Here is a 16,653-nt window from a genome sequence, read left to right as displayed (position 1 = left end):
GAAAGTGTGTTGAGCAGATGGAAAGAGTACTTTGAGGGGCTGATGAATGAAGAGAAAGAGTGAGAGAAGGTTGGATGATGTGATAGTGAATCAGGAAGTGCAACAGATTAGCAAGGAGAAAGGAAGGACAGCTATGAAGAGGATGAAGAATGGAAAGGCTGTTGGCCCAGATGACATACCTGTGGAAGCATGGAGGTCTCTAGGAGATATGGCAGTGGAGTTTTTAACCAAATTGTTTAACAATGTCTTGGAAAGTGAGAGGATGCCTGAGGAGTGGAGAAGTGTATTGCTACTGATTTTTAAGAATAAGGGTGATGTGTAGAGCTGTAGTAACTACAGAGGGATAAAACATAGCCACAACATGAAGTTATTGGAAAGAGTAGTGGAAGCTAGGTTAAGAAGGGAGGTAATTTTTAGTGAGCAGCAGTATGGTTTCATGCCAGGAAAGAGTACTGAAGATGCAATGTTTGCTCTGAGGGTGTTGATGGAGAAGTGTAGAGAAGGTCAGAAGGAGTTGCATTGTGTCATTGTGGACTTATAGAAAGCGTATAACATGGTGCCTAGAGTGGAGTTGTGGTATTATATGAGGAAGTCGGGAGTGGCCGAGAAGTGTGTAAGAGTGGTACAGGATATCTACGAGGGCACTTTGACAGTGATGAAGTCTGCGGTAGGAGTGACTGATGCATTCATGGTGGAGGCGGGATTATATCAAAGATCAGCTCTGAGCCCTTTCTTATTTGCAGAGGTGATGAACAGGTTGACAGACAAGAGCAGACAGGAATACTCGTGGACTATGATGTTTGCGGATGACATTGTAAGTTGTAGTGTGAGTAGGGAACAGGTTGACGAGACCCTGGAGAGGTGGAGATGTGCTCTGGGGAGGAGAGGAATGAAAGTCTCTGTGGAGGTATGATCTGTAGAGGAGAGGAGTGAAGGTCAGCAGGACTAAGACAGAATATATGTGTGTGAATGACAGGGAGGACAGAGGAATTGAGGATTCAGGGAGTAGAGTTGGTGAAGGTGGATGAGTTTAAATACTTGGGATCAACAGTTCAAAGTAATGGTGAGTGTGGAAGAGAGGTGAAAAAGCGTGTAGGCAGGGTGGAGTGGATGGAGAAGTGGCAGGAGTGATTTGTGACTGACAGCTACCAGTAAGAGTGAAAGGGAAGGTCTACAAGATGGTAGTGAGACAGCTATGTTATATGGGTTGGAGAAGGTGGCACTGATGAAAAGACAGGAGTCAGAGCTGGAGGTGGTAGAGTTGGATGTTAAGATTTGCATTAGGTATGACGAGGATGGACAGGATTAGAAAGTGTATTAGAGGGTCAGCTCAGGTTGGACTGTTTGGAGGAAAGTAGTCTCTCCTTTGATAATCACATTCCCACAGTAGTCAGGAAATCCTTCTGTGTGGCACACCTCATCACAAAAGGTTTCTCATCCAGAAAAAAAGGTCATTGTTCCCCTCTGCTCATCACTCATTAGACCCATTATAGAGTACAATGCCCCTTTTGGTATGTACCTCACAAGACATCTACAACAACTGGAAAGGCCGCAAAAATACCTCACAAAGAGGATTACTGGCCTCAAACAGATGCCCTACGCAAACTCCAGCTTTACTCGGTCGCACATTGCCTACTCAGAGGTGATCTTTGCCTAACATACAAAACTATGTCAAACCCATAGCTGTTTGACATGCTCCACTTAAAGAAATCCCAATCCTTCCGAGCTACACGCTGTAGGGACCTAAACCTTGTCACCACAATAAACAGAACATGCCGGAGGGATAGATTCCTTTCCCAGAGACTTCCCATACTCTAGAATAAACTACCTGTCTATATCAAACAAAGCTCCTCATTAGCACTCTTCGAGAAAAATCTTGATGATTGGATGGGAAATAGGAAATTCACCCCGGGGATCACCTCTGTGGCTCTGCTTGACAGTGGCACAGGAAAATAATTTTCTTGGGTGGCAAAAGCCAGGGTACCTTTTAGGCTTGTATAGGCCCCAGGGCCGATAGCCTAGTACCTACCTATGAACCTAAGCCAGCGAAGTGAGATTGAGTTGGTTTGGACATGTGCTGAGGAGGGATACTGGATATATTGGGAGAAGGATGCTAAGGATGGAGCTGCCAGGTAAGAGGAAAAGAGGAAGGCCTAAGATAAGGTTTATAGATGTGGTGAGATAGGACATGTAGGTGGTTGGTGTGACAGAGCAAGATGCAGTGGACAGAAAGAAATGGAAACAGATAATTCGCTGTGATGACTACTAACTGGAACAGATGAAGGAAAAAGTAGTAATATTGTTACCAACATTTCCACTTTGTTCTATATAATTTGCACCTACCCTTTTCTAAAGATCCCACTTTTCTGTTCTTTTATCTCTGTTACAATATTCACTACTACAAGTATGGTTGGTTTCAACTTTGATTTCCATTTTCTAGTAATTGCTTTTTTTGGCAGCCACCAGAATCAAAATTCATAAGGCCTTACTATGTCTAGACAGTTCAGATCCTTTATTCATTTATTTATTTATTTTAGCATTTCCAGCTCAAAAAAATTTCCTTCATTACAACCATTTGCTTACAGTATTTCTGAGTACTCTGAAGGGAATTTTTAAAGTCTGCCAACTCATTACACTCCCAAACATATGTTTCCAGTTACTTGTTTCTTCTCCATTACAACTCTAACATTTGGCATCTGCTTGGGGTATAAAATACCTGTGCAAACACTTAGCAAAAATCCTAAATGTTCTAGGTTTTGCACATTTGAGAGCCATGCACATGTCCTTACATTGTTTCTTTGTAAATTTCTTATCTAATCTCTCTTCCCAATCTTTTATGACCTTCTCCAATTGATTCCAATAGTTATCAGCAATGTTTTATATGCCCTACTAATTATCCCTGTTTAACAGCAACTTTTGTTCTAGATTCACACAAGAGCAGCGGCGGTTAAACAAGGTTAAACTATTCGGGCCATCTAAATTCCACTCTTCAAATTTTCCCTTAGAACTACCTTCCTCGAGCTGTACTGCTGATCTAACCAGCATATCCTATAACTGAAAAGTTCATCTCTACTTTATTCCCAAGTAGACTATTCTCTATCTGTAAAGCCTAGCACTTACTCCTACAGTACTTGCACCTTGATAAAGCACTCTTATTATAGATAGTACCCCACCAGCCTAAAACCCACTTCCCCCGGAGTCCTTTGAAAGTCTCTTTATCTACTACTTCTAGTATGTCGAGTGATCAGTTGCTAGTGTCCTCTCCAGCTCAACTGGTGAACCTGGGAATATTGAGGCAATGTTACAATTGCCTCATGTACACAGACAATCCTCTCCTTCTCCCACAAAACACAAATACATGCGAGAGATGCAACTATACGGCCAAACTGGAGGCTGAGCTCTCTCAACATAGGACTGGCAAGACCAGACAGGAGGAGAAGGTAACCACACACAATACATACCCAGTCACACATGGTACCATCACAACTTCAAATCATACACATACTCACACAAAGACATACTGGAGGCTCTGATCAAAAATTTACCAAAACAGCAGAGGCCACCAAAGCAGACACCCAAACAACTACCACCTCACGACCCAACACATGCAACACATAGACCACACAGTCAGAGTGTCAAACAGTCACAGCCCTTAAGGCCAAACAAAATGCCAGACACACTTGTCATTGGTGATTCCATAGTCAGACACACTGACGTCCCGCTCACCAGACTGAGTAAGGAGAAGGTCACAGTAAGCTGCCTGTCGGGCGCTAGAATCCGCCACATAACGCAAGCACTCAGGTCTCTCAACAGCAGGTACAAGTTCGACTCAGTCACTGTCCACGCTGGTGTCAACGACCTGAGACGTACCTCCTTGGACTACATGAAAAGGGACATCGAGGAGCTCTCTGATTATGTAGCCCAGGCAGGTATGACCCTGACCTTGAGCAGTATCCTACCTTCACCTAGAATGATGCCACAATACAGTGATAAGATGATCAGCTTTAATAATTGGCTTAAATTCTGGTGTCATTCAAAGGGGATCCAATGTCTGTCTGCCTGGGATGACATGCTGGACAAGCCACGCTGCTTCGCAAGGGACGGCTTGCACCAGTCACCCCTGGGCTTCCGGATATTGGCAAAGGCTCTTGCCACCCCCATAGTGCCTTTTTTAGGCAAGGCTCAAATTCTAAACCTACCACCCTAGAACACCAAAAAGGAAAAATCTAAGGGTAATGCTGCTCAATGCCAGAAGTCTCAATCTCAAGATGCACGCACTCGAGGCCCTTCTCAATATGGAGAACATCGATGTCTGTGCTGTGACAGAAACCTGGTTCAAGGCTCCTGAGAGGTTTCACCTCATATCATGCGTTCCGCCCCAAAATCTGGACAACACCAAGAAAGGAGGGGTGTCCATATTCATAAAGGACACCCACACCTCAAGGTTGGTGGCAACGCACGATGCATCGGAGACCATCCAGGTGCAATTAACCATAGGCAAGACTGCTCTGCAATTTGTAGCATGTTACAGGCCACCCTCTCAAACTCAGGAACCTCACATGGCCTTCCTGAAAACATTGGAGGGGATAAATGTATCTCCAAACACCATCATACTAGGTGACTTCAACTACCCTAATATAGACTGGGAACACTACTCAAGCCCGAACACTCTAACCCAAAGATTCCTGGAGTTCATAAACTCAAATGCCATGGAACAACTAGTCACCATCCCCACAAGAGGAGAAAACATACTTGATCTCATCATCACAAACATGGGATCAAAATGTTCAACACCGGAAGTATACCCCTCACTGGTGAGATCAGATCATAAACTAATCTCGCTGGATGTCCTCATCCCACCCCCACCTGAAACAAAAAAGACCACAGTGAAAAACTTCTCAAAAGCCAATTTCACACTTCTAAAAACTAGTGTGGTCTCCTTTAAGGCCCCTGAGCCAGTGGTAAACATTACTCAAACCGCTGAATCACTTACAAATGCCTTCTACCAGCACCTACAGATCAGGCAATCCCAAACAAAACTAAGACTCTCTGTACCAAAGGCAAGCGCCCAGTCTGGCGGACCCCAGCCATAAACAAGCTCTACAACAAAAGGAGGAAGCTACTACAAGATAGAGCAAAATCCTTGAAAGGTAAGACACCTTTGATCATTATAAGTAAAAAACTAAGAGCTCTCATAAAATCATCCAAGGCAAATTTTGAGAGAAAAATCGCCAAGGACTCTAAAGACAATCATAAGGCCTTCTTTAGCTATGTTAGAAACCTAGGAGGAAACTCCCAGATATGCTCAGAATTAGTTCAAAAGTATGTGAAAATTACTGAACCTACACACATTGCTAACATACTGGCTGACAGGTTCAGTGCAAACTTCTCCAACCCCCTCCCCCAAAAGGAGAGATATCTATTCCAGAGGATTGTAGCCCCCCCCAAACATCTCCAACGCCCAGGTGAGAACTGCCCTCACTAAGGCAAAAAACACAGCATCCATGGGACCGGATGGTGTCCCCGGCTGTGTGCTTCATGAATTCAACGAGGAATTAAACCCACAGTTAGGACAGCTGTTTAATCTTAGCCTCACCTCAGGATACGTACCCAAGGAGTGGCGCACGGCGACTGTGGTCCCACTTCATAAGGGCGGTGCCTCCACAGACCCTGGAAATTACCGCCCCATTAGCTTGACAAGCCTTATCTGCAAAGCCATGGAGAGGATCATAATGGAACTCATAAATAAAGACATAGGGAACTTGCAGACTTTGGATCCAACCCAGTTTGGCTTTGTCAAAGGCAGATCCTGCCTCTTAAACTTGGTTGACTTTTTGAGACAGTCACCAAGGCCATTGATGAGGGAAAGGCAGTCCATACAGCCTACCTCGACCTGGCAAAGGCCTTGACACAATACCCCACTCAGGTATCATCGAAAAACTCATCAGCTTGAATGTAAACCCATACATCACAAGATGGGTTGCAAACTGGCTAAGTGACAGAACCCATAGGGTCAGAGTTGCTGGAGCCATGTCAGACTCAAAGCTTGTCACAAGTGGTGTCCCACAGGGCTCAGTCCTGGGTCCACTCTTGTTCAGCATCTACTTTTCTGAAGTACAAGCAAACACAGGAGGGTTATGGCTGACAAAGTTTGCAGATGACTGCAAACTGGGCGCCATAGTCGAAAACACATCTGACACAGATATCCTCCAGAAGGGCCTCACAGAAACGGATAACGGGTGCCAGAGCCATGGCCTGAAGTTAAACGCCAAAAAATGCATAGTCATACCCTTCGGGAAAAACAAGGTTACCCCTAGCTACCATATAGGTGGCAATCCACTGAGCACAGAAAAAGTCATCAGGGATCTGGGGACCCAAGTTGACAGTAGCCTTTCGTTTGACACTCATGTTGCTAAAGTAGTTAAGAAAACCTTCTATATCGCCCACCTGATCATGAAGGGATTCACATCTAGATCAAGGGAGGTCATCGTCCCCCTGTACTCATCACTCATTAGACCTATGATTGAGTACAATGCCCCATTCAGAATGTATCTGACCAGACACCTGCTGCAGCTTGAAAGGCCCCAAAAGGTCCTCACCAAAAGGATAAAGTGTCTCAAAAATATGTCTTATGCTGCCCGACTGAAAGAACTCCAGCTCTATTCAGTCTCATACCGCTTGCTCAGAGGTGACCTGTGCCTGACATATAAGGCCATGTCAAACCCAGATTTGATGAATATGCTTCACCTCAAAAAATCTAGATCCCTCAGAACCACAAGGGCGGGAGACTTAAAACCTTGACACGGTTATAAATAGAACGTGCTGGAGGGACAGATTCATCACCCAGAGACTCCCTATGCTGTGGAACAAAATCCCGGTACATGTGAGGCAGAGCACCTCGCTGGCCTTGTTCAAGAGGAATCTTGACCAATGGATGGGAGATCGCAGATATACCCCAGGGATTACTTCAGTGTCACTGCTTGACAGAGGCACAGAAAAATGATAGGCATAGTTTTTATTCAAACTAAAGGGGTGGCGAAAGCCACATAACTATGGGCTAGGCTTATAAATGCCCTTGGGCAGATAGCCTAGTATGAACCTATGAACCTATGAACCTATTCACCGAAAAACTCAACCAGCGCAGGCCTTTCATTTAGGATCCCCCTATCCCTTTCTCGTTGCCTATGCTCTGATATCATTCCCTGATAAGGAAGGCAAAACTCTAGCCTGCAGTCCAAATCTCTTCTTAGTCTCGTCCCATTTTACTACCTTCCCCTCTCTAGTTATTTGTTTCCAATACCTTGGTTCCTTTGCCAACTTCCTCCAGTAAATTCCAGCCTCTTCTTGGCTATTCTCTGTACCCTAATTGCGGCCATCCCTATCAGCAGAGTCTCTTTTCTTCATTCCTGTATTGGCTTAGTTCTTGGCATATTTTCTGCTACTTTCTGAATATAATATTCTGTGTTACTATTATTCTCAGGATATGCATCAAAATTCCCACTCTTCCCTTATTTCTTGAGTTACCCCCTTGCTTCATCCTCGTACCTTTCCACTTTGAATTGTAGCTTTCTGCTTGTGGTGTGTATAATAGTCTTAGCTGTAAAATATCCATTCAAGTCAGGTAATCCTAAACCTCTTTGTTCTGTTGAAAGGATCAACTATCCCAGTTGACCTTTGCTCTCATCCCCTCCCAGATTAAATTATTCAATTCTTAATTACTATTCACAACTTCTCCTCTGCTTGATAAAAAAATATGCTTGACCTGTATAAAACTAAAGGGACTAAAAACATTTTTACTGCTTTTGTCTTGCTATCCATATTCATAGGCAAGAGTTTTCAATTTTTCAGTTTTTGTAATATCTTTTGTTTAGTCTCTTCCCTCATATCCTTGGCTGCCATAACAGAATTTTTTATAATCTGTAGTCATGAATATTTTATTATGTCCCCATAAATATGGATATTGCTGAACTAATTCATATGTGAGTACACAGTGTACAACTGTAATTTTTGTTTTATCTTCATTAATTTTATATCCTGAAAAACCTGGAACTGTGTTAGAATATTCCACAACACTGAGATATACTTTTCTGGTTCTATCAGTTAAAAAATAATATAGTCTACAAATAAAGCCAACTTTTCTTGAATACCATTACCAATTATGTCATTGAATTTCTAAGTCCCTTACTTTTTTTTTGCCTTATTTTTTCCCGGTTCTAAATATAATGCAAATAAAAAATGGGAAGTGGGACACCCCTGCCTGATTTCTCTATTCACACACAACTTATCGGAGAGGAATCCTTCCACTTTGATTTTTGCCTCCAATCCCTCATATATCCCCCTAATTAACCAAATTATCGTATAAAGAAATGCAAATGCTTCCATTGCCCGATTCATCTTACTTTAGTGAATGCCTTCTCTGCATCAAGACCTATCAGCAACAGTAGTATTTTGTTATACTCTGCCTCTCCTTTACAGAACTGCATTGATACATATCTATTAATGTTGGCAAAACCTTTGCCATTCTTTTAGCCATTATACACATAAACACGTTATGACCTTGGTTTAAAATTGTAATGGGCCTATATGTAGCTGGATCTGATGGGTCTTTACCGTCTTGAGGTATTAGAGCCGCTTTTTCCAGGATGTCAGTGCTCCCCCCTCCTTTTTAAAACACTGTTGAATAAAACCTAGATCTTTATCACTTTCTTCCCTCCTAGCTTCCGCACTTCCACTGGAATACAGTCTATTCCTGTAGACATTCCTGCAGATTGGTTTTACATCACCACTTTATCTCATCTCCTCCTATCGTTGCCATGTTTAAGTCTTCCATAAATATTTCCATTTGTGCATTTTCTTGATTTCTCCACTTCTCTGCCTTATTTAGATTTCATAAAATTTCCAAAATGCCTCTAATATCGCTATAGGGTCTCTGGTTATTTTTCTTGTTATAGGCTGCAACAACCCTTTCTACTTTTTTTCCCAAGTTCATTGTGCAAAAAGTTTTTGTGCTAAAAAAAACAGCTGCTTAGCGGCCATCTTTCTAAACTTAATCGTATTATCTAGGTACTCCCTTACTTTTTCTCTAGCTGTCTGCAATTGCACGTCTTCTTGTTCTGTGAGATTCCCCTTATTCTGTAATACTTTGACCTTTGTCAGTCCCTCAAAATAATTTGTTACTTCTTAACCATATCTCTTTTGCTTTAATTTCTATCCTATTTTTAAACTCCATTTTCATTTTATCCCACTCACTAGCTATGATGTCTGGAATACTTTCTGTCTTCCATAATATCTCCTGAATAATTTCCACTACCCATTCCTTAAATTCCTCTTTTTAACAGATAGGTGGGAAAGTGTTAGTGTCTCATCTTTACTTCATTACTCTGCATTTTTATCTTGGCAGTTATTGGCATATGATCGGAAATAGCTATTGGATGTGTGTCAAAGTTCTCAATTAAATGCACATGTTCCTGTGAAATGTATTTTTTGTCTTGTATAGCCCAGTTATTGTACCTTGTGGAGTAATACGTAAATTCTCTCCAAGTTCGTACTACTGATTTCACATCTTCCATATCAAATATTTTTAGAAATTTCATCAGAAATCTACCCTGGTTTGTTATATTTTCCTTCTAACCCTCCCAGATACATCCTCATTTTTGCAAATCAAATTCTATTCCCCATCTATAAGTAATATTCCCTGTTGAAAGCTGATTATGTCTCCCAAACATGTAAAGCTCCATAATAGCAGTTTTAAGTAGAATATAAGTACGTCAGTGTAATCCTCATCCCTTACCAGTATCCCTTTACTAGAAATCTGCCATTATTATCTTTTTTTGTCGGGCTATGTCCCCTCCCTCGGAACTCCATCCACTTCGGGTCCAGCTCTGATTCTCACATCGGATCTGGAGAGACCGGCCTCCTTATTACCTTCCCAGGATGTCCACTCTCCTATCGTATTTGATGTGGTAGAACTGGTCCTCTCCATCGGATCGAGGCCCCTGACCCACTTTCAGACTCTGCCCAGACCCCCCTAGGCTCTGTCTATGGTCCCTATTGTCTTACCAGAGGGATAGCCTGTGCCCAAAAAGCACCAGATGGTTCCCCAGAGGAACAGATGGCTTGCGAGTGCTCCCTGGAGAGCCCCACAGGAGATGTGCCACGCAAGCATACGTGCAAGAAAGGCACTTGGACTCCTCCAAGTCTCTAAATGAGGACACAGATTTAAATGATGGGAAGGGCTCCCCAAGATCACCTCCCAACAATGTCTTCTTTGGAGACGTCCTGGAGATCTTGCACCAGCGGGGAGGTTGGTCTGCCCCCTAGCCCTCTTCTGCTGAGTCTGTGTTTTTGGTGGCTTTCGGCACTGGCCCGTCTATGTTTTGGGTGTCCCCTCCTGCGGATCCATTAGTGGATTTGATCACCTCACGGGCGTGGAAGGAACCAGATACCATGGAGCCGATCCCCAAATGCCCCAATAAGGTTCTGAGTCCCCCTACTGATAGGCCTTCTTGGAACTAGGGCTCTCCAGGGGATTCCATGGTGGTAGCAGCAGCCACAAAGAAGGAACTATCTCAAAAGTCACAGATGATGGACTGCATAGGGAAGCGGGTGTATGCTTCAGCTACCTTTTTCTATAAGGGCGCTGAACTACTTGGCCCATGTCATGAGACTCCAATGCGACTTAGTGAAGGAGCTGGAGGAGTCTCCACCCAAATCCATGTCACAAGAGGGCAAGGCTTCATTCTCCGCGAAAATGGCCACTCTGAGAGCAGTATCAAATACGTCCATGCGACTCCTCTCCCATGCTACAGAAGGAGCTGCTAAGGTGACTGGTTCCGGCGTGTCCATGAGACATAACACCTGGCTCAGGTTGTGCCAATTCGCCAAACTCTTTAAGGCATCCTTTGCTAATGCCCTTATGACGTATCTACTCTTTTCGGTAAGACCATCAAGGAGACGCTAGTCCAGAGTGAGAAGGACTGGAAGACACTGTCTGCCATCAGGATCCGCTTCTCTAACGCTGGGTGCTACAAATCTTATCCAGAGGGTGTTCTATCCCCTTCATGGGTTCCCCCATACCTCCCAAAACCTCCTGGGAGTTCCGCCCATGCAAAGGGAGGCAGCAGCACAGGAAATTTTCAAGCTGCTAGGAAACCGAGCCATCAAAACCGTCCCCCCAGATCAGTCTGGATTGGGCTTCTATTCCAGTTTCTTTTCGGTGCCAAAGAAAATGGGAGACTTAGGGCCCATCCTGGACCTCTCTACCCTGAACCTGTCAGTTGCCAAAGAAAAGTTCCAGATGGTCACACTACAGTTCATCATGCCTTACCTGCAAGAGAGCGACTGGATGTGTTCGTTAGATCTCCAGGATGCTTACTGTCACACAAAAATGCACAGAAGCTCCAGGAGGTTCTTCCACTTCCGGCTTGGGGCCAATCATTATCAATTTCAAGCTCTACTTTTGGACTCAACCCCCCCCCCCCCAGGGTGTTTACCAAAGTGATGGCCATTATAGCGGCTCACGTGAGGCTTCAGGGGATTCAGGTCTATCCGTACCTGGGCGATTGGCTCCTCACTGCTCCACCAGGCGTCTACTTTCCCAAACCAGGGATTACTTTCTGACACTTGCCCTGAGTTTGGGTATCACAATCAACACAGTCAAGTCTCTGCTAGAAGCCTGTACAGGTGATAGATTACATTGGTGCCAGGATAGACATAGTACAGTGCAAAGTGTTCCTGACCTCAGAGAGAGTTCAGAACCTCAGGATGCATGTCTCCCTAATTTACCTTTCTCACCTCCCGACAGTGGAATCAGTGTTGATGGCCCTAGGCTCGATGGCGGCGACCATAACTCTCCTTCCATATGCTCGGCTACACATGCGGATTCTTCAGTGGACTTAGCGGGTCAGTGGTCCCTGTTGGATTTACCACTAACCTGTCCTATCCACCTGAGTCAAGTGTGCCGGTCATCCCTCATATGGTGGATGAGCTCTCCGGACATTTTGGAGGGATGATCCTTTGTTCCAGCCCTGGCCCAAGTCACAGTGACCACGGATGCCTCCCAACTCGGGTGGGGAAGGCATTGTTTGGGCAGGACAGTCCAAGGCCTGTGGTCCCCCTTAGAGACCAGCTTGCAAATCAATGTCCTAGAGATGAGGGTGGTCCTCCTAGCGTTGCAGGCCCGTAATCTTTCTCCCTTTGGGGATGATTGCCATTCAGTCACACAACATGTCAGTAGTCTGGTATATCAACAAGCAGGGAGAGGCCAGATCTTATCCCCTTGGTCGCGAGACCATGAGAGTGTAGGAATGAGCGATCTCCACCAGTCACTTTATTATCGCAACGCACATTCCAGGATGGTCCAACATTCTAGTGGACAGGCTAAGTCGGACCATTCTGATGCCTTATGAGTGGTCTCTGAATCTATCAGTAGCGGAACAGTTCTTTAGCAAATGGGGTCAACCTTTGTGATTTCTTCGCATCTCCTTCCAACGTGAAGTGCAGCAGGTTTTCCGCTCTGAACCCCCCACCGGGGGAGTCCCCCAGAGATGCTCTAGTTCATGCTTGGCCTCCCAGTCTTCTGTATGCTTACCTGCCAGTTCCTCATCCCGAGGTTTCTGCAGAAAACTTGTTGACTGGGGAACAAGTGATCCTCATTGCTCCATTCTGGCCTCGCCAGGTATGGTTTCCCTTCCTTTGGACTCGCTTTCTGGCTCCACCTTGGATCCTAGATCCTTTTCAGGATCTGATTTCACACCCATCGGGGGTGCCTCATCAGTGTCTGGACAGCATGAAGCTCACGGCTTGGCTGCTCCAGTTCCAGTGATTGCTAGGACTCCCGGACTTTACTCCCCAGTTAAGTCTATTTTGGTAGCTGCTCATTAAGTCTTCTACCAAAAAGGTTTATCACAGCAAATGGAAACATTTTTCTTTCTGGGCCTCTCAGAGGAGTTTAGATCCTTTTATGGCTCCTATTTCCACCATTCTTGATTTTCTAGCTGATATTTTCCAGCATGAAGATAGTTCTTCTACTGTCAAAGTTCACTTGGCTACCATTTCTCATCTTCATGTGGGTAAGAATTCTGCTAGAAGGGTTTCGGAACTACAGGCCTTGTCCATAAAATTCCCGTACATGATTTTTATAAAGATAGAATTTCCCTTCGAACCAACCCATCTTTCCTTCCTAAGGTGGTGTCACCAGTCAATATCAATCAGACTGTAAATTTGCCTGTGTTCTTTCCCAATTTTACCAACAGGATGGAATGCAAGCTACACATGTTGGATGCTCATAGACCGTTACAATTCTGTTTACACAGGACAAAACATTTTCGCAAATCTGATCAATTGTTTATTTCGTTCTATAGACCCTTTTTGGGCAAACCTATTTCCAAGGTCACTATAGCTAGATGGGTTTCTTCATGCATCCTGCTGGTCTATAAGGACAAAGGCAGGTCTCCTCCAGGTCAGGTTAAAGCTCATTTTACTAGGTCCATGGCTACGTCTGCAGTTTCTGGTCTAGGGTGTCTTTGGATGACATTTGCTCTGCAGCTACTTGGTCCTCATCTCATATGTTTATTTCCCATTACAAATTGGATTTGACATCTAAAAAGAGAGCATTCTATGGCTCCGCAGTGCTCCGGAATATCCTTCCATGAGGGCCTCCCAGAAGTTTAGTAGCTGGGGGCTCTGTCCCATAGGTTGAAGACCAAATGAAGTAAACTACTTCAGATAAAGAAGTTATGTACTCACCATAACGTTCATCTGAGTAGTTGTACTTCATTTGTCTTCAACTGTCCCTCCCTCCTTCCCCCGGACCTTGACGCATGTTCAGCCTACGGGCTGTAGTATAGGTCACAAGTATGTTATCAGGTCGGGTTCTAAGTATAAGTTCTGCAAACTCGATCTGGGGATGGAAGGCAGTGGACGTGTATTATGGGTAAGGGGAGGAGTCTGGAGCTTGGAGCTGATGCTAGTAATTTTCGCCGGCTTGGATCCGATACAGATCCGTATTCCCACAGGTTGAAGACAAATGAAGTCATTACACTTGGGTTCTCCTGCTGGCAGGCTACCCGCAGTCGGCCTGAGTTCCAAAGTCTAGGTCCGGTGTCGGTTGCTGTCACTTCTTCCCTGACATCAGTGTGCCAGGGGTATAAAAGATGCAACCAACGCCATTTTCTTCACTCTTTCTTGCCGCGCGGTGCCCGAAGCAGAAGCAGTTCACAAGTGCAGGTCGGCCGACTCCTGAGATTTTTCTTGCTCCAGACCGATGTCAGTAAAAGTTAACAATTGTATTTCTTGTGGGAAGCAAATACCTCATAAGGACTTTCATTCTTACTGTATTCCTTGCCTAGGCCCTGACCACGACGTTACTAGTTGTCGGTTTTGTGCTAGATTCAACAAACACACTATTAAACGTCGGTTTGATTTTGCATTACATTACTTTGGCCGAAGGTTTAACTATGTAATGCTGTCGGAACAACCGATGACCGGAATGCATAAAACGCAAAGACAAGGAAAAAGGGACAGGCATCAGAGGTCCAAAACCGACGATGAAGCCTCTTCTAGGCCAGTCGCCGGTTCTCAGTGAGGTGCTTTTGCAGCCCCTGACACCCGCTACCTCAGAGCCACAGGCCGTATCTGACTCCCACGTGGAGACAACTATGCCTCTGGATACTCAAGGTATTGGGCCTATGGAAAATATTCCCTCAGATGGGTCCGGAGCCTCTGAGCAGGCATCGACTTCTGAGGGTGTTTTCAGACCTTCACAGCTTACTATTAAATCCCCTACAGCAGCTAAAGTACAGTCAAAGACACCATTAAAGACAAAGAAACAAGTACAGCATTCTCCTGGGCAGTCAACCATGCCAAAGAAACAGATGCTTAAAATGGCGGAAAACTTAATTACCTTGAGCAGGGGTTCCCATCCCCCTCCTGATAAAAGGGCCTAGGCAAGATACTGACTATGATTCCTGTGACCAGGTTTCTATTTCCTCAGATTCCTCTTCAGATCAGGGCTATTCTCTTCCTCCCTATGAGGACTCTAATGCTGAAGAATCTATACCTTCAGCCTCTCCACCTGAGGATTACTCTTTTGGGGAAACTCTGCACACCATAAGGGAACATTTCCACTGGGAGAGCCAGGATTATTCAGAATCCAAGAAAAGGCTCAGAGATTTTCTTTTACTGCCTCAACACAGGCCCTTAGCTATTCTCCCTGTGCTTGATATGATTGATGATGTTTTTTCTGAATCCAGTCTGTCTCCTGATTCTTTACTCCCTGCACCAGTCAAGCCAGACAGGTATTATAGGGTCCCTGACTTTCATAAATTTCTTTATAAGAACCCTGCTGCTGACCCTGAAACAATTTCTCAGGGTCCCAAAGGAGTTGAGGCTTCCACTGCTAAAACCCTGTTCCCTCTGTTAGGGATTCCAGAGCTCTAGATAGATGGGGGAAAAAAGTTTACACCTCTGCTACTTTAGCTGTAAGGGATTTAAACTGCCAGTTGCACATGCTTAAATATCAACAGTACCTCATGTCTTTGTTAAAACAGAAAATGCTTACAAATTCAGAGAATCCTGGCAATAAGGAAATGCAGGAATTATTGCATGCAGCTGAACAAGTGGGAAAACATACTGTGCAATGTGATTTTGATTCATTAGAGGCTTCTTGCAGAGCCGTAGTTACAGGCTCTGTTATTCAAAGGCATGCTTGGTTAAAAGAACAAAGTTTACCTGAACATGTTAAAGTAAAATTGTTGGATGCTCCATTACAGCATGATGCTTTGTTTGGTGTTAAGGCAGAAGTCTTAAAGAAAATGGAGGTTAAAGCAAAATCTATGCAGACAGTAAAGGATTTCTTATAGGTTCAACCACCTAGGTTTAGTAGAAAGTGGCCTTCAAAAAATTGGTACTTTCAGGTGTCAGACAGGCTACAAAGAGGCAGATACAGACACCCAAGAGGCAGATCTCAGCCCCAAGGCTCCTACAGACCTAAACAATGGGGTGCTTCTGCCCCCAAAGGAGGAGAAGACAAATCACAACCTTATAGGAAACGGTCTCAATGACTTTCCTCTAAAAAGACCAAGCACTTACCTTTTGGCAGCACCCCTAGGGTGAAAGCTAACACTTTTTGCACAAAATTGGTACATGATTACCCAGGACAAATGGGTACTGAATATAGTTTCTCAGGGCTACAGGTACCACTTTCACACCCTTCCAAGATCAAAAGGTATGCCGGACCTGCCACAAAACCAATGGGCAGAGGCACAAAAGGAAATTGCTGCTCTCATGGACATGGGAGCTATTCAGAGAGTACCACAGCAAAAACAGGGACAAGGATTTTACTCAAGACTCTTCCTGGTTCCAAGAAAGGACAAAGCCTGGAGACCAATACTGGACTTGTCAATCCTAAACACTTTCCTGGATGTTCCAAAATTCAAGATGTTAACACTGCAGCTTCTACCCATGCTGGGCAAGAAGACTTGGCTAGTTACTTTGGACCTCAAGGAGGCATACCTGCATGTCCCAATCAGACAATCTTGCAGAAGATACCTCAGATTCATAGCTGGCTCAATGCATTACTAATTCTCTGCACTGCCCTTTGGCTTATCTACTGCGCCCAGGGTCTTCACAAAATGCCTGGCACCAGTAATTGCA

At 44.4% G+C, this 16,653-nt stretch overlaps 1 protein-coding gene across 1 annotated transcript in view; it reads left to right on the top strand.

Moving 5' to 3' along the window:
- ERCC8 (ERCC excision repair 8, CSA ubiquitin ligase complex subunit) overlaps positions 1-16,653 on the top strand; it is a 747,007-nt gene that overhangs the window by 154,524 nt on the left and 575,830 nt on the right. The window lies entirely within an intron of this gene.

This window comes from Protopterus annectens, chromosome 2.part2 (assembly GCF_019279795.1).
Source record: "Protopterus annectens isolate FY-2018-M chromosome 2.part2, PAN1.0, whole genome shotgun sequence".
NCBI classification, from domain to species: domain Eukaryota; kingdom Metazoa; phylum Chordata; order Ceratodontiformes; family Protopteridae; genus Protopterus; species Protopterus annectens.
This window is presented reverse-complemented; position numbering and strand designations above follow the sequence as displayed.